The sequence below is a fragment of the Bombyx mori genome, chromosome 14 (genome assembly GCF_030269925.1).
Source record: "Bombyx mori chromosome 14, ASM3026992v2".
Taxonomy (NCBI): domain Eukaryota; kingdom Metazoa; phylum Arthropoda; class Insecta; order Lepidoptera; family Bombycidae; genus Bombyx; species Bombyx mori.
The window spans coordinates 173,863-192,786 of NC_085120.1; the positions used below are offsets into that span (position 1 = coordinate 173,863).

The following is an 18,924-nucleotide window of genomic DNA, read 5'->3' on the forward strand; positions in this document are numbered from 1 at the left end:
CGTGCAGTCATTTTCATATAAATTTCATAAAGATCCGACCAGTATTTTTGTTATCCTTAATTAACTTCGAATACATTGATGGTACTCTCATTTTATGTTGTTGAGGTCGGTTTTTAATTCTGTATTATCATATCAAAAATATCCAGAGTGAACACGTCACTCAAATATATTGAATACGTTCGTAACTAATTATTTAACAAATTCGACAAGATTCAATCGAGAAATTTCCATTCAAAAGCATTCACTTACCATATTGTAAAGCCTACTCCCGGGGGTCGGACGGTACTAGCCCGGGCCCTTTCATCGGCGAGGAACATCAAAAAACTGGGGTCCCATTTACATGTGACTTTATTGAAGTCCTGAGTTTTTGTACAAAGTTCAGGAGAGACATAATTATGGAAATGAATTTTTATACAACGAAGCATAATTTTGCGAAGTCTATTTCAATGTTACCGTCATTAGTGTTACCAGCACGGTACCCAGCAGCGCGGCTGTCTCCTGGCTACCGTTGCTCTGAGCGCACTGATCCCTCGCCCTGGGACGTGCGCCAACAGGTCAACAAAAAGCCGTATACCAGTCATTTATATATTTTCACAAGTTATCGCAGCCTGGTTATTGGTGTTTACTGGCTTTATTGACGCAGACATTAAAAGCTGCTGCACAGTTTTTTTTTTATATTTCTTAGTTGGGTGGACGAGCTCACAGCCCACCTGGTGTTAAGTGGTTACTGGAGCCCATAGACATCTGCAATGTAAATGCGCCACCACCTTGAGATATAAGTTCTAAGATCTCAGTATAGTTACAACGGCTGCCCCACCCTTCAAACCGAAACGCATTAGTACTTCACGGCAGCAATAAGCGGGGTGGTGGTACCTACCCGCGCGGACTCACAAGAGGTCCTACCACCAGTGATTTTTAAGCTGACGTCAAATAAAGGAAAGGGCGAAACGGTCCAATTGTTTCAGAACCATCGCTTGAGAAGCGTGTCATCGCGCTCGGCCTGACGCCGGTCGCGGTATATTACGAGCCGGCACGTAGGGGGTTTAATAAATCATTAAGATAAGATACCGTATCAAACGTTTTATGATCAACTTAACTTATTAATTTGTCCCCACGTTGTCCCCGCTCGGACCGTGTGGGCGGTCCGCCACTGATGTCTCTGAGTCACGGGAGCCCACTCAGCGACGCCCACACGCTTCACTCTTCATATCGCGGGTAATCTCTTGTCCCGAACCACTCGACATTTAAGTCGGATCGAGCAGAAATGGTAACCTTAAGATTTCCGGAGAATGAAGACAGAAATAGGAATCTTTGATTGAAATCTTAGCAATAAACGACCAGTTTCTTTGGTGCAGTCACTTTTTCGTCTAGGGATAGCAAATATTATATAATAAAATATAATATTCCTCGAGATGGATACGCGCTCACGGTTCACCTGGTGCGAGGTAGTTATCAAGCCCATCACCACCATGGCTGGGATGTCACCACCCGACTTGAGATATGAGATCACAGCCTCAACTGCATTGTATAGAAGCTGTACACCCTACAAGTGCACGACTATGTCGCGGCCGGAGCAGGCCGACTAGTGGCTCCTGCCGACGCGGGATTAAAAGACACGCTATCACCAATAGTTACACAATACAAATTTATAATTTTTTGCTTTCAATACACATCACATGTTATCGTCTTTTATTTTTTATTGCTTAGATGGTGTACCACCTGGTGTTAGGTGGTTATCGAGCCCATAGACATCTACAACGTATATTTCCGCCACCCACCTTGAGATATAAGTTCTAAGGTCTCAGTATGGTCACAATGGCTACCTCGCCCTTCAAACCGAAACGCATTACTGCTTCACGGCAGAAACAGGCAGGGCGATGGTACCTATCCGCGCGGACTCACAAGAGGTCCTGCCACCAGTAATTACGCAAATTATAATTTTGCGGGTTTGATTTTTATTACACGATCCTTCACCGTGGAAGTCAATCGTGAACTTTTGTTGAGTACGTATTTCATTAGAAAAATTGGTACCCGCCTGAGATTCGAGCACCGGTGGATCGCTCAACACGAATGCACCGGACGTCTTATCCTTTAGGCCACGACGACAAACTGAAGGGAGTTCCTTCAGTTTGTCTAGGAAGTCATTTATGACCACGCTTTAAGAACACATTTCCTTCGAATTATTATTGATGCAAATAATTTAAGACAGTGTACGATGTATTTGAACACCGACCTGGTCGTGTCTTTATCGTAATGCATGTATTGCAGTTAAGGTGGAACAATATTAACACACGTTGAAACTTTCCGACTTGTCTATTTGAGCTATTGTCGCGCGCGGTTTTACTGTGTGTTTTGGGAGCTTGTTTGTCTTGCTAAACAGAGCCATGCAAACAATTAGTAACTCGTTCCTTGGCCGGGCCATTAATTATTACAACGAAATCGCCAGAGCTGTTTTGAATCTTTGACAGATTCCAAATAAAAGTACCTTCTTTAAGGAATGATTACTAAAAGTGACTGTCTATGTCAATGACATACCGAGTGTTGTCAGATCGTGTTCCACATACGAGTAAAAGAGTACTGAAGGGACCTTGGCTTAATGTTGGGTAGTGTAGAGCTTTTCCAGTTCTAGTTATATTTTTCATAATCTGATAAATTTTGTATATTTTTGTATCGCGATGCATATACCGTGCGTACGCAAGTTGGTAAAGAGCAGGGCCTGGGCTTCTTGCGGACTCTCCTCCGTGGTGAAGCTGAGCTCCGAATGTGAGGTCTGAGTCACGAGGATATTTTTTTTTATTGCTTAGATGGATGGACGAGCTCACAGCCCACCTGATGTTAAGTGGTTACTGGAGCCCATAGATATTTACAACGTAAATGCGCCACCCACCTCGAGATATAAGTTCTAAAGTCTCAGTATAGTTACAACGGCTACCCCACCCTTCAAACCGAAACGCATTACTGGTTCACGGCGGAAATAGGCGGGGTGGTGGTACCTACCCGTGCGGACTCCCACGAGGTCCTACCACCAGTGATTACGCAAATTATAATTTTCGGGTTTGATTTTTATTACACGATGTTATTCCTTCAACGTGGAAGTCAATCTTTTTTTTTTTTTTTTTATGATTGAAGGATTACTGGTGGCCCGGAGGCCTTTCCAGTTTCACCAGGACAGGTGGGCGAGCAAAGGCTCAGCCAGGAGGGGTGGGATTTGCTAACAGCTACCCGAGCGCCTCCGAAGGAGACCTAACAGCTCAAGAGCAGCTGCTTCGCGAATGAATCTACTACCGGATCGGAATCGCGACCCGCTGAGAAGATCCGGCGAGAAACTCAGCGAGCTGATTCATGGGTTAGGTTGCACGGCGAACTCTTTGTCGAGTTCGACGAGTACGGTTACCGAGGTCCCTAAGCCTGCTCCTAGAGCTGAAGGCGTCTAGTGCGAAGGTTATTGGATCTGATGGATCCGTAAGGACGTGTCTAGGGCGTCGACGGTGACTGGCTCCTGCATGATCAGGATTCGGGGAGTAGTCAGCGGCGGCTACGATAAGGCGATTATCATGACGCATAGCCTTATCGAAATACCGTTCCGACGCTGACTTCATGTATTTCTGTATAGATTCGAGGCCCAGGTCGTCGTGTAGGTCAACGTTCCTCACGAACCACGGAGCTCCGACGGCTAACCTGCAAAAGCGGGATTGTAGGGATTGGAGGGTGTCTATGTGCGTGCGGGCCGCGTGAGCGAACACCACACTCGCGTAAGTCATGACGGGCCTTATGCAAGTTTTGTAAAGTGTCACCTTGTTCCGAAGGGACATTTTACTCCGCTTACAAATCATGGGGTAGAGTCTACCGAGAATAAACGCGGCACGGTCACGGACTGATTTTATATGCGGGCGGAATGTCATCGATGCATCCAGGGTAACGCCCAGGTACTTGACCTTCCTGGCCCAGGGTATGGATTGACTAAAGAGAGTAATCGGGGGTGTGAGATTCCTCCTCCTAATACGGGAGGAAATCCGTGTGGAGCTTCCCCTCTGAAAGAGCACCGCAGTACTTTTCGCTGGGTTGATGTCTATGCGCCATTTTCGGAACCACTGTCCTAGGGCTAGGGCTGCGCTCTGAAGCTTCTTCGCGATTAGGGACTTGTTTCTACTGGAATAGTAAACAGTCGTGTCGTCGGCGAATAAAGCTAAATGGGTCGGCGGCGACCGGGGAATATCGTTAACGAATAAGCTAAATAGGAGGGGTGAGAGGACAGAGCCTTGCGGGACTCCAGCTGTGAGAGGTCGTGGGGAGGAGCGGGTTCCCTCGACTCGATATCGAAAAGAGCGGTTCGACAAGAAGTCCCGTATGATGAGCACGAGACTATCCGGCACACCCATGTTGAATAGTTTGAAAATCAAACCGTTGTGCCAGACTTTGTCGAACGCTTTTGCGACGTCGAAGAAGAGAGCTCCCGTGTATAACGGTTTTGGTCGATTAAGCCCCACAAGAATGTGCTCCGTGAGGCGGTGCACCTGTTGAACGCATGAGTGATTTGTACGGAATCCGAATTGTTCATCGATGAGAATGCCCTTGGATGAGACGAAGTCTCTGAGGCGTTTGTAGAGCAGACGCTCATACAGTTTGCCTAGAGACATGAGGAGGCTAATCGGGCGGTAGCTCGTCGGATGATTTTTTGGTTTACCGGGTTTATGTATGCCGATAACGTCCGCTTCTTTCCACACCGCGGGAAAGATACAGTTCGCCATAGCGGCATTGAAAATAGATGCCAACATCACGATGAGTTGGACGGGTAGAAGTTTAATAACGCGGTTGGATATACCGTCGGAACCGGGAGCCTTGCGAGGACGTAGGTCTTTGATCAAGTCTTTAACTTCCATCGAGGTGACGGGTGGTAACACATCAGAGGGTGGCAAGGAGGCTCTGCGTTCTACCTCACTGTCTACTAATTCTACATGCACAGGGTCCACGGATTGAGTGCTGGGCGTGCACTGGGTTTGCAATGTATCGGCCAGCAGCTCTGCTTTTTCGTCATCATCGAACGCCGTGAGTCGGCCTGAGGGGCCTACGAGGGGGGGCATAGTTACTACCGTATCCGATTTGAGAGTACGAGCTAAGCGGTAGTAAGACCTTTGGGAGGGCGCGAGTCCTTCTAAGAAATCAGACCATCTGGCATCTCGGACTTCGGCGATGCGAGACTTTACGTCGCGTTGTAGGGCACGCATTCGAATACGATTTTCTGCGGTAGGATACCTGTCGTAGGCGCGTATCGAGGCGTTCTTAGCTCTAAGGAGTTCCCTAATATCGTCGGACAATTTGAAGCGGTGAAGGAAGTCCTCCGCTACAACTTGTTTCGATGACCTATCTAATGTCGAGGTGATGTGTGACGTTAAGATGTCTATGGCTTCAGCGGTATCCTGAGGAGACGGGGTAGAGTCCGGGCTAAACGGTAGCGATGGTGGATCAGATTCAGCCAGGCTGATGCCCAGCGTGTGCCAATCCACCACAGTCCTCGTGACGGGAACGGAATCGGGAGCGCGACCGAGCTTCATAACGACGGGACGGTGGTCTGAATCTAACTCTGAAACTACTTCGATCGAGTGTAAGCGCAGAGTTACGTTTTTTAATAACGCTATGTCGAGTATATCCGGGCGATGCGCGATATTTAGCGGGTAGTGAGTCGGGATTAGCGGAGCGACGATATCGAAGGCGAGATTATCGACTAACGCGTCAAGCCGCCTGCCATTCGGGGTTGTGGTGTGTGAGTTCCACCTAATGTGTTTACAATTTAGGTCGCCCGCCAGAATGACAGAGCTCCCCATGCCGAGCAGCGCCTCGATATCACTGCTTAGAACGATCTTATCCGGTGGAAGATAAACGGACGCGATAACGATCGGCGCGTGTCCCGTCAGTGAGATTCGGCACACTGATGCTTCGATATTAGCGAGCGCGGGAGGATCGAGTGGGACGCAATGCAGAGCTCTTCTATAGTAAATGACGGTACCACCACCACGAGCAGAGAGCCTGTCGTTCCTGACCATGTTATAGTTCGCGATTTTAGGGTCACGGCGCGCGGGCTTAAGTAGGGTCTCCTGCACTAAAAAGATATCAATTTGATGGTCACGCAAAAAGTCAGAAACCTGATCACGCTGATTTGCGAGACCGTAAGCGTTAAAAAATCCTATCGTTACGGATAGGGGCTTTATTCTACTTATATACGCCATTGATTACCGGCGGAGTGAGGGGAGGACGTACGTATTTAATGACGCGTATACGTCGGCGTATTCTTGCACAACGGCGATAAAGTGTTGTGCAGTGGAGGCAGAGCGAATGGCGTCGCCCAAAGCGTTAACGCGCTCAAAGTTGATCGACTGAAAGAAGTCGATCGCTAAAGCGAGATTGTCGGACGCGGTCGGAGGGCAAGTCGCGGGAGAGGGACGAGTCGCGGGGGCGGGACGAATCGCGGAGGAGGGAGTTGTAGCCGTGTTCATGTACGGCAGCGGTTTCGCCCAGGCCGAGACACTGGGCACCGGCGCCGGAACGAACGCTGGCTTAGCCTGCGACACAGAGGGTGCCGAGGCTTTGATGTCTGGGCCGGAAGCTCGGAGGCGGTTTTGGCGGGCGACGCGGCGATTTATTTTCGGGGCTCGGGGGCATCCGCGGTAATTTGCGGGGTGACCCTGTGTTCGACACAGGACGCAGCTAGGCGGTTCTGTCGCGGTTTTTTGATCGCGAGTGCATAGGGCCGTGGCGTGATCGCCTAAGCACTTGACGCATCGGGGGCGCGCGTGACAGTTACGGGAAGAATGCCCGTATAATTGGCAGTTATGGCACTGGCTAGGTGTGCCTTTCTTGTGTGGGGTTTCGACTGCGATTCCGGAAAGGCTACAGACCGTTCGGATGTTGAATATTTGCTTACCCTCGGGGGTAGGCTGGAGGGCGACGAGAACCATATTATATGGCTCCCTTCCGCGGCCTGTGTGCATGCGGTGTACGGAGTTAACCGGTAGGCCTTGTTCGAGAAGGTCGGCCTTGACGAGCTCGGCATCCAACTCTTTAGGGATGCCACGTATAACGGCACGGAGTTCGCGCTCCTCCTGGAGCGTATATGTGTGGAAACTTATACGCTCCTTACGGAGGTAAGAAGAGAGGGCCCTATGGTCGTCGGATGTTCGAACCTTAATTTGAATGCCGTTCGCGAGGTTACGGGCATTCGTAAAATTGATATTTTTGGCCTTAAGGGCCAGGGAAACTCGTTCCCAAGCTGCCTTCTCTTGAAGGATTACCGGGGGAGGGGTCTGGGCTTTATTTTGTGCCACCGGACGCGGCGACGGAGTGGCACGGGCTGGAGGCGCAACGGGAGTCTGAGGGCGGGGGCGCGACGCGTTCGCGGCTTTGCTAATTTTAGCGGCCGCGGGAGCTCGAGACTCCGCGGCACGCTTCTTACCCTTTTGCACCAGGGTGAATCCATCCGTCGATGAGGCGGGAGCGAGGTCGACCTCCATCTCCGAGTCAGAGTCGGAGGACGAGGAGGCGGGCGCAGGTGACCTACGAGTAGGTGTTTTGGACGGCGCGACGGAGGCCGCGGATGATCGCGCTGCTGGAACGGTGACCACGGCGGACGACGCAGCAGTTTTACTCGCCAGTATAGGCGACGCGGGAACGGCAGGCACGACGGAGGCTGCGGTGCTCGATGCAGAAGCTTTGCACGCAGGTACAGGCGACGCAGGAGCAGCGAGCTCGGTGGAGTCCACGAGAGGGCTCGCAGTGTGATCGGCCTTGAAGGCCTGAAACTCGGAAGTGAGCTTTGGGTAGCGAAGCCGGAGAAATTCCGCAAATACAGCGTCCATGATGTCTACGTGCCCAGGTGGGGCTACCCTGGGTCTTAGAAAACACTCGCCTTGCGGCGAGGCCCCAACTTCTCGGACCTGAGCGGTTCTATTGAACACAGGTGGCGATGCGGCACGATTACTGCAGGACAAAGAAAAATCACAACAAAACGGAAATAACAAAAAGAAACAAAACAATTAAACACTTCCAGGAAGACAGTTTGTCGGCAGATGTACCACGAACACAGAAATAACAAAAGGAAACAAAACAAATAAAAACTTCCAGGAAGAGCACTTAGTCGGCAGATGTACCACGAACACAGGCCGCGCGAACAATGGCCGGGCTAACAAAAGCCGGGCGAACAAAGGCCGGGCGATCGAGTGGTCGATGAGCACGTCCGCGCGTGACGGGTGCCTCTATCGGAATCGGAAGTCAATCGTGAACATTTGTTAAGTACGTATTTCATTAGAAAAATTGGTACCCGCCAGCGGGATTCGAACACCGGTGCATCGCTCAACACGAATGCACCGGACGTCTTATCCTTGGCCACGACGATATGAAAGTGCCTGCAAATGACTAGATGAACAAACACTTTGACTATAATTTTGAATGCAACAGAAACTTTACAGTGGTACTTATATAAAATTGATTACAAATAAACCTGAAGTTTATTGTAAATTTGAGCAGTCTTACAAATCGCCTAGCTGCTATTGACAGTTTGTCAGTTTGACAGTCTGACTAAATCAGCCAAGGAATATTCTGGAATTATTGTATTTGAACTAAATTTTGATTGTTTGCCGGGAAATCAAAATCTAGAATTTTCTAAGAGGTTCGCGAGTCGTAGACACTTTCTGTTCAATGACATTTAAATTGAAATAATTATGAATTTGAATCGCGAATTCGGATCTACCGGCTGTACAATTTCCCTTTATCGTTACATTACTTAGATCATAATATATTTACACTGTCGTGATTTCGTGGGCCCTCTAGCTGACTTTAATATCTATTATGTACAGCTTAATCTTAATTTTGAATGCTAATAAATGATCTAGTGCGATATCTAAATTGAAGTGAAAATGAACATTACCTCGTTTATATAGACTAACGGATTTTTACATGAAAAAGTACATGATATATATGTACAAGCTTGTACTTCACTCTTGTGTCTCCGAGTCATGAAGTGGTTCCGTGCCGACGCGGCGACGTAGACGTGACGGACACGAGGGCGCGTTACTGTGTCGTGTTGTCGGCGGGGGAAGCGGGGACAGTGGTGCTGGCCATAGGGGCACATCAAGGTAGAATGAAATTTACTTATATTTCGAGGATTACGGCTAAGTAAAGAAGTAGATACATAATACAATTATTTTTAAAAGGGTAGTAGAAGGTTCCTAGCACGTGTACTCCCTCAATTCCAAACATATGGCTAGACATGTAGGAACGCAAAAAAATTAAATCTGCGGTTGTGCTCAGTCAACTCTTTTCAACAGGTGTACCGTAAATTCGTACACTTATCTACGTAATAAAATAAAATAAAAAACATTTAAAGAAGTACATATATGAGGATGCCATCGTCCGTGATAGCTCCACCAAAGCATATCTCATCGACTCTCGCCTCTGCTCTACAGACACGCTACAAGCAAACATGTAGGTACATACGTACATATATTGGTGGATAGTGTGAACACAGATTGGGTTGAGAAGGTTCGCTGGAACCCTCGTTATTGATATGGGCACTATAGGCAGGTGTCGTCGGCTTGACGTCCCTGTAGTTACGAGTACACACTTTTCATTTTTGCCTCAGTTTCGTGGTGACCTGCCTTTAGTATTTTTTAATTTTTACCTTGTTGTATGAATGAAGACAACCATTTCCGATCAATGACGCTCTGGGTTTAACAGTCATATTTAATTAAGGATAAAATTTCTGCGTTCATTATTCTTGAACACGTCAGACATCAGCGCTGGCAGAGATGATATTGCGGAGAAGATAGCTCCATGTGCTCCGTGAGATTGATACGCGGTGTCCACCATGACCCGGTGCAGTGAATCATTTTTAAGCAACTAAGAGTTGATTTACTTACGAGGTTAAGCCAATTTAATACCATAAATATATACATTAGAGTCCGGAACCCTCACGTCGTGCGCAGCGATGTCGTGTGTTTTTTTTTTTTTTATTCCTACCTAAGCTGGTAGCCTGGAGCGGCTATTCCAGCGGAACCGTAACTAGTAGGTGAGCTCACGGGGCTCGAACCTGACGACGTTGCTAACACGAACCCTAGCAAGAGTCGTGCTTCGCAGAATCTACCACCGGATCGGAAACGCGACCCACTGAGAAGATCCGGCGAGAAACTCAGTGGGCTGTGTCTGAGAGTTAATTTACTTGTCGAGCCCTTCGTCGCAAGCGACGGGTTCGACGAGAACGGTGACCGGTGCTTGAAGTACCTAGAAGCACCGTTAGTGGATCGGGAGGATCCGAGATGACGAGTTTTGGGCGACGTCGACTGTTTTCCATTCTGTCCGCAGGATCGGGAATGTAGTTACCGGCGGCCACGATGAGAGGGTTATTGTGTGTCAGAAGTAACAGCTGTATAGGTACTATACTAACAACTCATATGACGCAATATAGATATTTTAAATCTGATAACAATAAATCTGAACTGTACACAAACCGCAATATATTTCAATAGCACAATATAAAATATAAGAGCTGCTAAAGTGGTCACACGTTGACGTCCCCTATAATTCTGATTATGTGTAAGAAGTACGAGATTGGACGACGAGTCTGCGTCTCTACAGACGTGTCAGATGTACTACAATATGACAAGTAGTAAAATGGAAACACAGTCGGGGCAAAGTTCTTTAAGGAATTCATTGAGACGTTCCCGTGATGTGCATTGCTCCGTCCGCACATAGCTACCTCGCCCAAGGGGCTACCAGCAAATGGGTAGGGGAACAAAACCAGAGTAGACCTTTGTAATATCCGCGCGTGTGAAACTACGAAATCTGCGCTAACAAGAAACAGATTGAGATATGAGTCGCTTTATCAGTTCAGCGGACCCCCGGCCCCCCGGTCCCTCGCCCCCACGCCGCGGAACCCTAGTGCGTACCTACGGGTAAGCGATCAAACATTATTTTGACAATAAAAATATGGGTGTGAAACTACGAAATCTGCGCTAACAAGAAACAGATTGAGATATGAGTCGCTTTATCAGTTCAGCGGACCCCCGGCCCCCCGGTCCCTCGCCCCCACGCCGCGGAACCCTAGTGCGTACCTACGGGTAAGCGATCAAACATTATTTTGACAATAAAAATATGGTTAGCCAGAGCGAAGAGTGAACTTCTAAAACTTCTTATTTCAATAACATTACCCACAGTGAGCACTCGTTTGTTGTAACAAACAAGCTTGGAATCCTTTATGTCGCGGATGCTGTAGCCATGTCCATGACATTGCCGGTCAGTAGCCGGCGGTAACCACTTGCCGTCACCATTAGATGGATACCCATCGTCGTCTGCCTACACTACCAATAAAAATACTTCAGACAAAAAGTAATTTTACCATGCATCGTCTAACCATCGCTAGAGACTATCGGTGGAGACTACTAACATAATAGCTGTTTGTAATCATATTCTTGACATTGTTGACATGTTATTATAATAGTAGGATAGTTTCATTCAAGAACAACGCAGCAATATCCAATAGAGCTGCTTGTTACAAGTTTATAAGCTTCCATTATCTACATTTTGTGGTTCTCCGAATATATTAAGCAAAACAAATTAAAAACAAATTGTTATTGTATAAAGATGAGCTATTGTTCCTCGGGAAGGGCGACAAAGGGAACATCTTCCGGCGAACTTTCCGACAGACGGATAGCTCCTGTTGTTGTCCGGAGCTAGTGTGTAGTGCAGCGCAGTGTAGTTTACAAGTGTATACTCAAACTTATTTTATAAAAATCTTTAGTGAGATCAGGGTTTGTCAAATAGCGTCTACCCTGTGACAGCTACTGCTGCAGTCAACTGTGCTTTAATACTTGTGTTTCAGATGTGATAATGTGTGTGGCGTTCTTCGCTATACAGACCTCCTCGGTGAAAGATTTTTCTTTTGCAACCAGAAACATACAAGGTGGTTGCTTTCACGATTATTTTGAAACAATCATTTATTTAAAAAGATAACACCACTTAGTCTTGAGCTGGTCCTGTGAAAAAAAAAGAGAATTCAAAATTGAAAACATTGTAGCGTGTTTTGCCGAAAAATTATAATGGCGACTTGCTATCATCAACTCTATGCAAATACAATGGTGTCACCATAAAACTACAGCTTAGACCAGATAGTATGGCCGGATCGATTAACATGGCTTCCTTCTCAAAAAAATAATGGAAACCTAACGCATCTGCTAAAACTTTAAGTCCAGCATGATGTCCTCAAAACTCTGACTTAAATGTCTCAAAAGAAGCTAAAGCATATTAAGTTAATACTTTTACGAGGTGTGCTCTTCCTTATTGTCGGTTCGGGACTGAGCACGTACTGCTGATAACACCACAGGGAACTCATTTGGTCTAAAGTAATTTGGAAGAGAAGGATGCACGCAGGCGGCTTCCAGACACACTCGACGTAATGGATATTGCCGAGGGAGATAATGTGGTCTGTAGCCAACAAAGAAGACAAATTATTTAAGGCGGACTACAGGAGCTCCACCTAAGAGGTTTTCTTCCCGTTAGTCACAACTAAAGCAACAATTGGACAAGGTACAGTAATCCATATTGTTAAGAAAATATAAAAACAAACAATTTTCAAATACGCTCAAACTACTGAACCGATTTCAACGAAATTCAATAAAGAAATAATTTAAGCCCTCGGAAATATGTTAGACCTCTGCCTTCTCTACTGACGTGTCTCTGTCGACGCGGGCGAAGCCGCGGGCGGGAGGCTAGTCGCTAAGACGACTCAGCTCCGATTGTACCAGCGCGCCGGCTCCTTATATGTCTTCTTAATATTAATTTCACGAAGTTGACAGGAGCAGGCTTCGCTTGATTGTTTTCGGCAAGTTCTGCGTTCCTTCGGCTTACGGTTTCTTTTCAACAGTTCAAGCGATCGCGGTTTAACGTGAACAGATCAACATTATTATAGACCAACTCAAAATCGTCTAAACAACTGTAGTGGTTAATACAAGAGTCCTTGCATATATTCAAACTCCTAACCACAATCCTTTGACCGAGAAGAGACTTTATTCGAGGTTGAAGATCTTTCTTTTGTGGTCGTGTACTATGACAACCGTCTGATGAACACCAAAAAAGAAGCAATTTAAATTTTAAGCATCACCAAGTTAGTTCTTAGTGCTAACCCGATATTCCATCAAATGGTGACAACATTCTAGGTTACTCTATGTTCTCTATAGTTTTATGGTGACCTAGCTGTTTGATACCCGTGACCCTTCCTTAGAATGAGTAGGTCTGCCAAAGCGGAGTCGGTCGAGTTAGTAGGGACGGGGGGTGCGGAAGCATGAGATAGCACAGGTGTCGAGGTGGCTGCCGTCACCGCCCGCCGACCGGTGTTGTGTAGTTCAAAGGCCCCGCCGAGCGACGCGCGGGTCAACTCGTTCATTAAATTACGACCAGAATCGAACCCGTTGACAAAAGGATTGTGGCCTACGAGACTCAGATTACAATTATAGTCAATTTTTCCTTTTTCAATGTAATGAGTTAGAAGAATTTTCTTTGGCGTCCAAACGAGGTTACGAGCGGTAGCTTTGCTTTGAAAGCTTTATTTATCTCTGTACAATTGACGGCAGTCTTTTTATCCGAAGGCTGGAACAGTTCGATTTATTTTACAATGATGTGCAGACGCAGAGACCAGCTTTATTATTCTTTATTATTAGTAATTATTTGCAAGGCATACGCAGAAAATGCTTATTGTAAACTTTTGATTAGATGAGAATCTCGGTGAACATGACTACTTCGTACAAGCAGCATTTTCTTAAACTATTATACTGGGCACAGTCATATTTAGTCTCTTGGTCCGCCTGTCGACTGTAACCGATCTGTTGGAGTAAATGTTATTAACGCGTGTAAAGCTACACCCCTGTCTGCCGTCATTAGAGTTAACAAGAGTTTGTGCTTAAACTTATTGTTTACCTCGAGGACAGCTTTGACGTCCCAGAGGCCGGTACATTTCAAACTATTGATTGTTGTATGTCCGAGATCTGATCACTACTGAGCACGAGACGGACCATGTCCTCCGATCTATCGTACACAACATGTATAATCAATAAACGCATTAAATAAATAATAGACCTTATTTGGATATTAGTTTATTCCTCAGCAAACCCCTTCCATGCCGACTCCTCCTGTCTCCTGTCATCCCTCGACTAACATTTTAATCTGTATGTCTATAAATTCTACTGATTACTGTAGGTCATTGCAGTATCGCGTGATACTCGCGCGAGATGAATATTATCGATGTGATTACCTACTTACAAAACACTCATTGATGCGGAACGCCTCTGGATCCATTGACTGGCTCAAGTGCAGTGACTCACGGAAGAGTATCGGCTGCTCTACCCTTGGCTTGAATTGGCGAAAATGATATCCCATAATTCTGATAGCAGCAAAGAAGTGATCCTGTATGCAGACAGCAATCCAAAAGCGACGATGACCACTCATCATTAGATGGACAGTCTGCTCATCTGCCTAAAATGACAATAAAAGTCAAAAACAAAAATGATTTCTTGAATTTATAATGCAAGCCGGCTAGAACTAAATGTAAATGTTTATCTTTGGCTATACTATTTGTATCGGACTGGTTTTGGTATCATTAAAAGTTTAAATTAAAAAAATATATATTCCAAATTCAAATTAGGAAAATGTGGGATTTTTATTTATTTTTCGTACTGTCAAGATGAGTGAATCTAATGAAGATATCCGATACATTTTAAAATTTTACTACAAAAAAGGTAAAAATGCAACGCAAGCCGCGATAAAAATTAGCGCTGTTTATGGACCTAGTGCAGTGTCTGTGAGAGTAGCACAAATTACAAATTTGGTTTAAACGTTTTCAATCCGGAAATTTTGATGTCAAAGATGCACGTCGCTCTGGTCGTTCTATTACGGATAAAATGGATACCATTTTTGAAAAAGTGGAGCAAGATCAGCATATCAGTAGCTACGACGTAGCCGAAGAACTGGGAATTGAACACAAAACAGTTTTGGCGCATTTGAAAAAAACTGGATACACAAAAAAGCTCGATATTTGGGTACCTCACGAGCTCACTGAAAGAAACCTAATGAACCGTGTACTCAATCGTGATTCTTTATTACAACGTAATGAAACCGAACCATTTTTGAAAAAGCTGATAACTGGTGATGAAAAGTGGATCACGTACGACAACAACGTGCGAAAAAGGTCTTAGTCAAAGGCCGGTCAGGCTTCACAGACTGTGGCAAAACCCGGGCTAACTCGCAACAAGGTGATGCTGTGTGTGTGGTGGGATTGGAAGGGCATTATTCATTATGAGCTGTTACCACCAGGCAGGACCATCGATTCTCAACTCTACTGCAAACAACTGATGAGATCAAAGCAAGAAGTTGAGAGAAAGCGGCTGAAATTAATCAACAGAAGGAGTGTGGTTTTTCATCATGATAACGCTAGTCCTCACACATCTTTAGCCACTCAGCAAAAATTAAGAGAGCTTGGCTGGGAGGTGTTAATGCATCCGCCGTATAGTCCTGACCTTGCACCTTCAGATTTCCACCTGTTTCGGTCTCTTCAGAATTCTTTAGGCAGTGTCAGGTTAGCATCACGAGAGGACTGCCAAAACCAATTGTCGTGGTATTTTGATCGAAAGCCCCAAAATTTCTATAGCAATGGGATCATGGCCCTACCTACAAGATGGCATAAAGTTATCGAACAAAATGGTACCTACATGCTTTAGTTAAATGTAAATAAACTATATTAAGAAACGTCGTGAATTTTCTTAAAAAAATGCGAAAAACCTTTTTCCCAACCTATTATACAAAGATTGTAAATCCAAAATCAAAACTTTTGCAATTCAAGAAGGCCTTAACAAGCAAATCGTCACGGCTCGCAAAATTTTAACACACATACGGTTTAAGTTTACAATAGATGTTATCTGCTGACTGACCAACTCAAACCTTTGTGCGTTTCTTTACGTACCAATAAAAATCTAAATTCCTTCAGAGAACTTTAGTTGTATCGAACATACGACACACTAAAATAGTACCAAAATTTATTATTCCGTTGTAAAGAAGGAGAAAAACTAATTTAGAAAATAAAATACCGACTTTAAATGATAAACATGTTTGGGCAATTTGTAGTCAAATGAACGCCGTATTGGAATATGCTGCGCTAAGATTTAGAACCTGCCATAAATACATATATACCTAGTCAGGTCATAAATTCTGTCACATGTTTAATATAAAATAATTGAAACAAGTTTATTCATTATGTAACCATTCATATACCAAAATGAACTTAACAAAACATAGATTCTTATGACACTAAAGTTTATTCAAAATGACCTCCGTGATTTTGAATACAGGCCTTCAATCTGCGCGACCAGTCGTCTATCGCAGCACGAACGAGGTCCATGTCAATATCGGCGGCTGCCTTAATCAAGGATGTCTTGAGTGACTCCAAATTGGGATGAGGCTTTGAGCACGCCTTTTCCCCCAAGTGTTGCCATATCTTGTAATCTAACGGATTCAAATCTGGACTGGAGGAGGGCCAGTCTTCGTGCCGGATGAAGTCGATTTCACGCGCCGCCAGCCAGTCTTGTGTGCTCTTCGCTCTATGAGCTGGCGCCGAATCTTGTTGGAATACCCAGTGCCTGTTATTGAACATGGTATGAGAAACAGGTTCCACAAGGTTCGTCAGGACTGTATTTTGATACGCAACTGCATTCGTTTTTACACCTTTCTCACAAAAATGTACCTCTGTTAAGCCCCAATAAGAAACTCCCAACGATACCATGAGCGAGGATGGAAAATGACCTCGTTGGACACGCGGAATACGGTTGCTCGCTTCTTCACTACTGTGTGCGGACACCTTATCATTTTGTTTGTTGTAGCTCTCTTCTACGGTAAACATTTTTTCATCCGAAAAATGAATTTCCCGATATTTTTTTCCCGCGTACCGCTTCAATAAAGCGCGGCATCTCTTCAATCTCAGGTCCATTAGACGAGCATTCAAACGATGTCCTGTTTTTCTTCGATATGCCCGAAGCCCTAAGTCTTCATTTAACACCCTTTTCACCGTGGTTCTGCTTAACCCCATCTGAAGGGCCAACAGTTTCTGCTTACGTTTGGGATTTCTTTGAATTCGCGCCTTCACAGCTTTTATCACTGCTGGAGTCCTAACAGACCGAGGGCGACCACTTCTTGACCTGTCATCTACACTAGAGTGTTCATTGTATCGTTTGATGGTACGATAAACGAATCTTTTGGTTATATTCAAATTTTTCAGTATGTTAAAATTTTGAATTGGCGCGTAACCGCAACGATGCAACGCAATAACTGCAACACGGTCTTCTTTAAGCGTCCACTCCATATTTAAAAATGAGTACAATTCTAAAAGTATACATTTTTATTTTCATGAACAATTCGAAATTCAAATTCAATAAACTTTTTTGTGGCCAGCATTCTAAAAGAAAAGTTTTTACTGTGTGACAATACTTATGACCTGACTAGTTATTATGTATGTACCTATATGCTTTAAAAACGATACCCTCATTGTTGGGCAGTCGGATAAAACTGAAAAAGAAATCTAAAGTACAAAGCCTGATAGAGTCCCGCCTCCGCCCTACGCTCCGCCCGCCCTATATAAGCGTTCCGCGGAGTGTTCGCGCCCAGTACACCCAGCGACTCCGGGACAGTCCCCGACACTCGCGCCGACCACGACCCGACACTTCGATCGACACAGGCAAGTCGAAACTATTTTATTTACTTTAACTTTTCAAAACTATTACTGAACTTCATTTCTCTACGTGTCTCGTTCCAACAAATATACAAACATACCGTTGGTGTCATTTAATAAATATTACTTAGTACTTTAAATGATTCAGTTATATATATTTTTTATTGTTGAGAAAGGTAAGTCGTTTTTATATGTATATTAAATTTTATTAGAAACATGAATCATGAATCACGTACACAATAACTTGATAAACTGATGTAAAAGTAACGATCTACCACTGCCTACAGATGCTACGACAACCTTATTGGAAGTTTTGTGTAGAGGATCCCTAAACATTAGTGCATTCAAACGTTTACTTAAAGTTCCATCGACAAACAAGTCTCGTGAAACAAAAATCAACAATTTATAATAGTTTCAAATCGATTTTATAAAGCACTAGCTGACCCGGCAGACCTCGTAATGCCTTAATCGATAAATAAAAGACCTAAACTTTTGTATAAAATAAACTTAAAACAAACAAAAGGAATCCGTCCGACGGGGGACACATCTAAGGGAAAACAAAATTGTTATTGTTATTTTTATTCCGAGCATTTTTATATTTATTCACCTTTTAAACCTTCTCTGGACTTCCACAAATAATTCAAGACCAAAATTACCCAAATCGGTCCAGCCGTTCTCGAGTTTTAGCGAGACTAACGAACAGCAATTCATTTTTATATATATACCTAAGATAGATTATTTTGAGCAATTGACTCCCTTGAATCAACCCGGAGGTCGCGGGTCAGCACTAGACAAGTACCACATTTTTTCTGACAGTCGTATGTGCGTTTTTACGTACTACTACGAGTATATTCAGTCATATATTAATGTCTCCTACTGCGGGTCATTTGCATGTTGGCCGCTCTACCGACGCGATACAGCTGGGCCCATCACTGAGCACATATCTGAATATAATCCGCGTTCCGTTTCGAATCACCTCCACATATCCACCAGTTCACCCATATGACGGGTGGATGAACTCACGGGCCGCCAGATTTTATATGGCTACCGGAGCCTACAGACATCACGACACCACCACCCACCCTTAGACCAGACCCCGACCACACTGGACGGCTCTTCTGTTGAACTTGAAAAGTTGAACTCGTGTTTGTCTGTTATCAGACTACAGACAG

At 44.9% G+C, this 18,924-nt stretch overlaps 1 protein-coding gene across 3 annotated transcripts in view; it reads left to right on the top strand.

The window, feature by feature from the left end:
* Positions 1 to 17,660: 17,660 nt before the first annotated feature.
* AST-A (allatostatin A) overlaps positions 17,661 to 18,924 on the top strand; it is a 34,446-nt gene continuing 33,182 nt past the window's right edge. For 2 of the 3 annotated variants that reach the window (XM_062671972.1, XM_038015186.2), the window contains exon 1: positions 17,661 to 17,758. The gene's annotated coding sequence lies outside the window, so the exon portion shown is untranslated. 3 annotated transcript variants of the gene reach the window in all.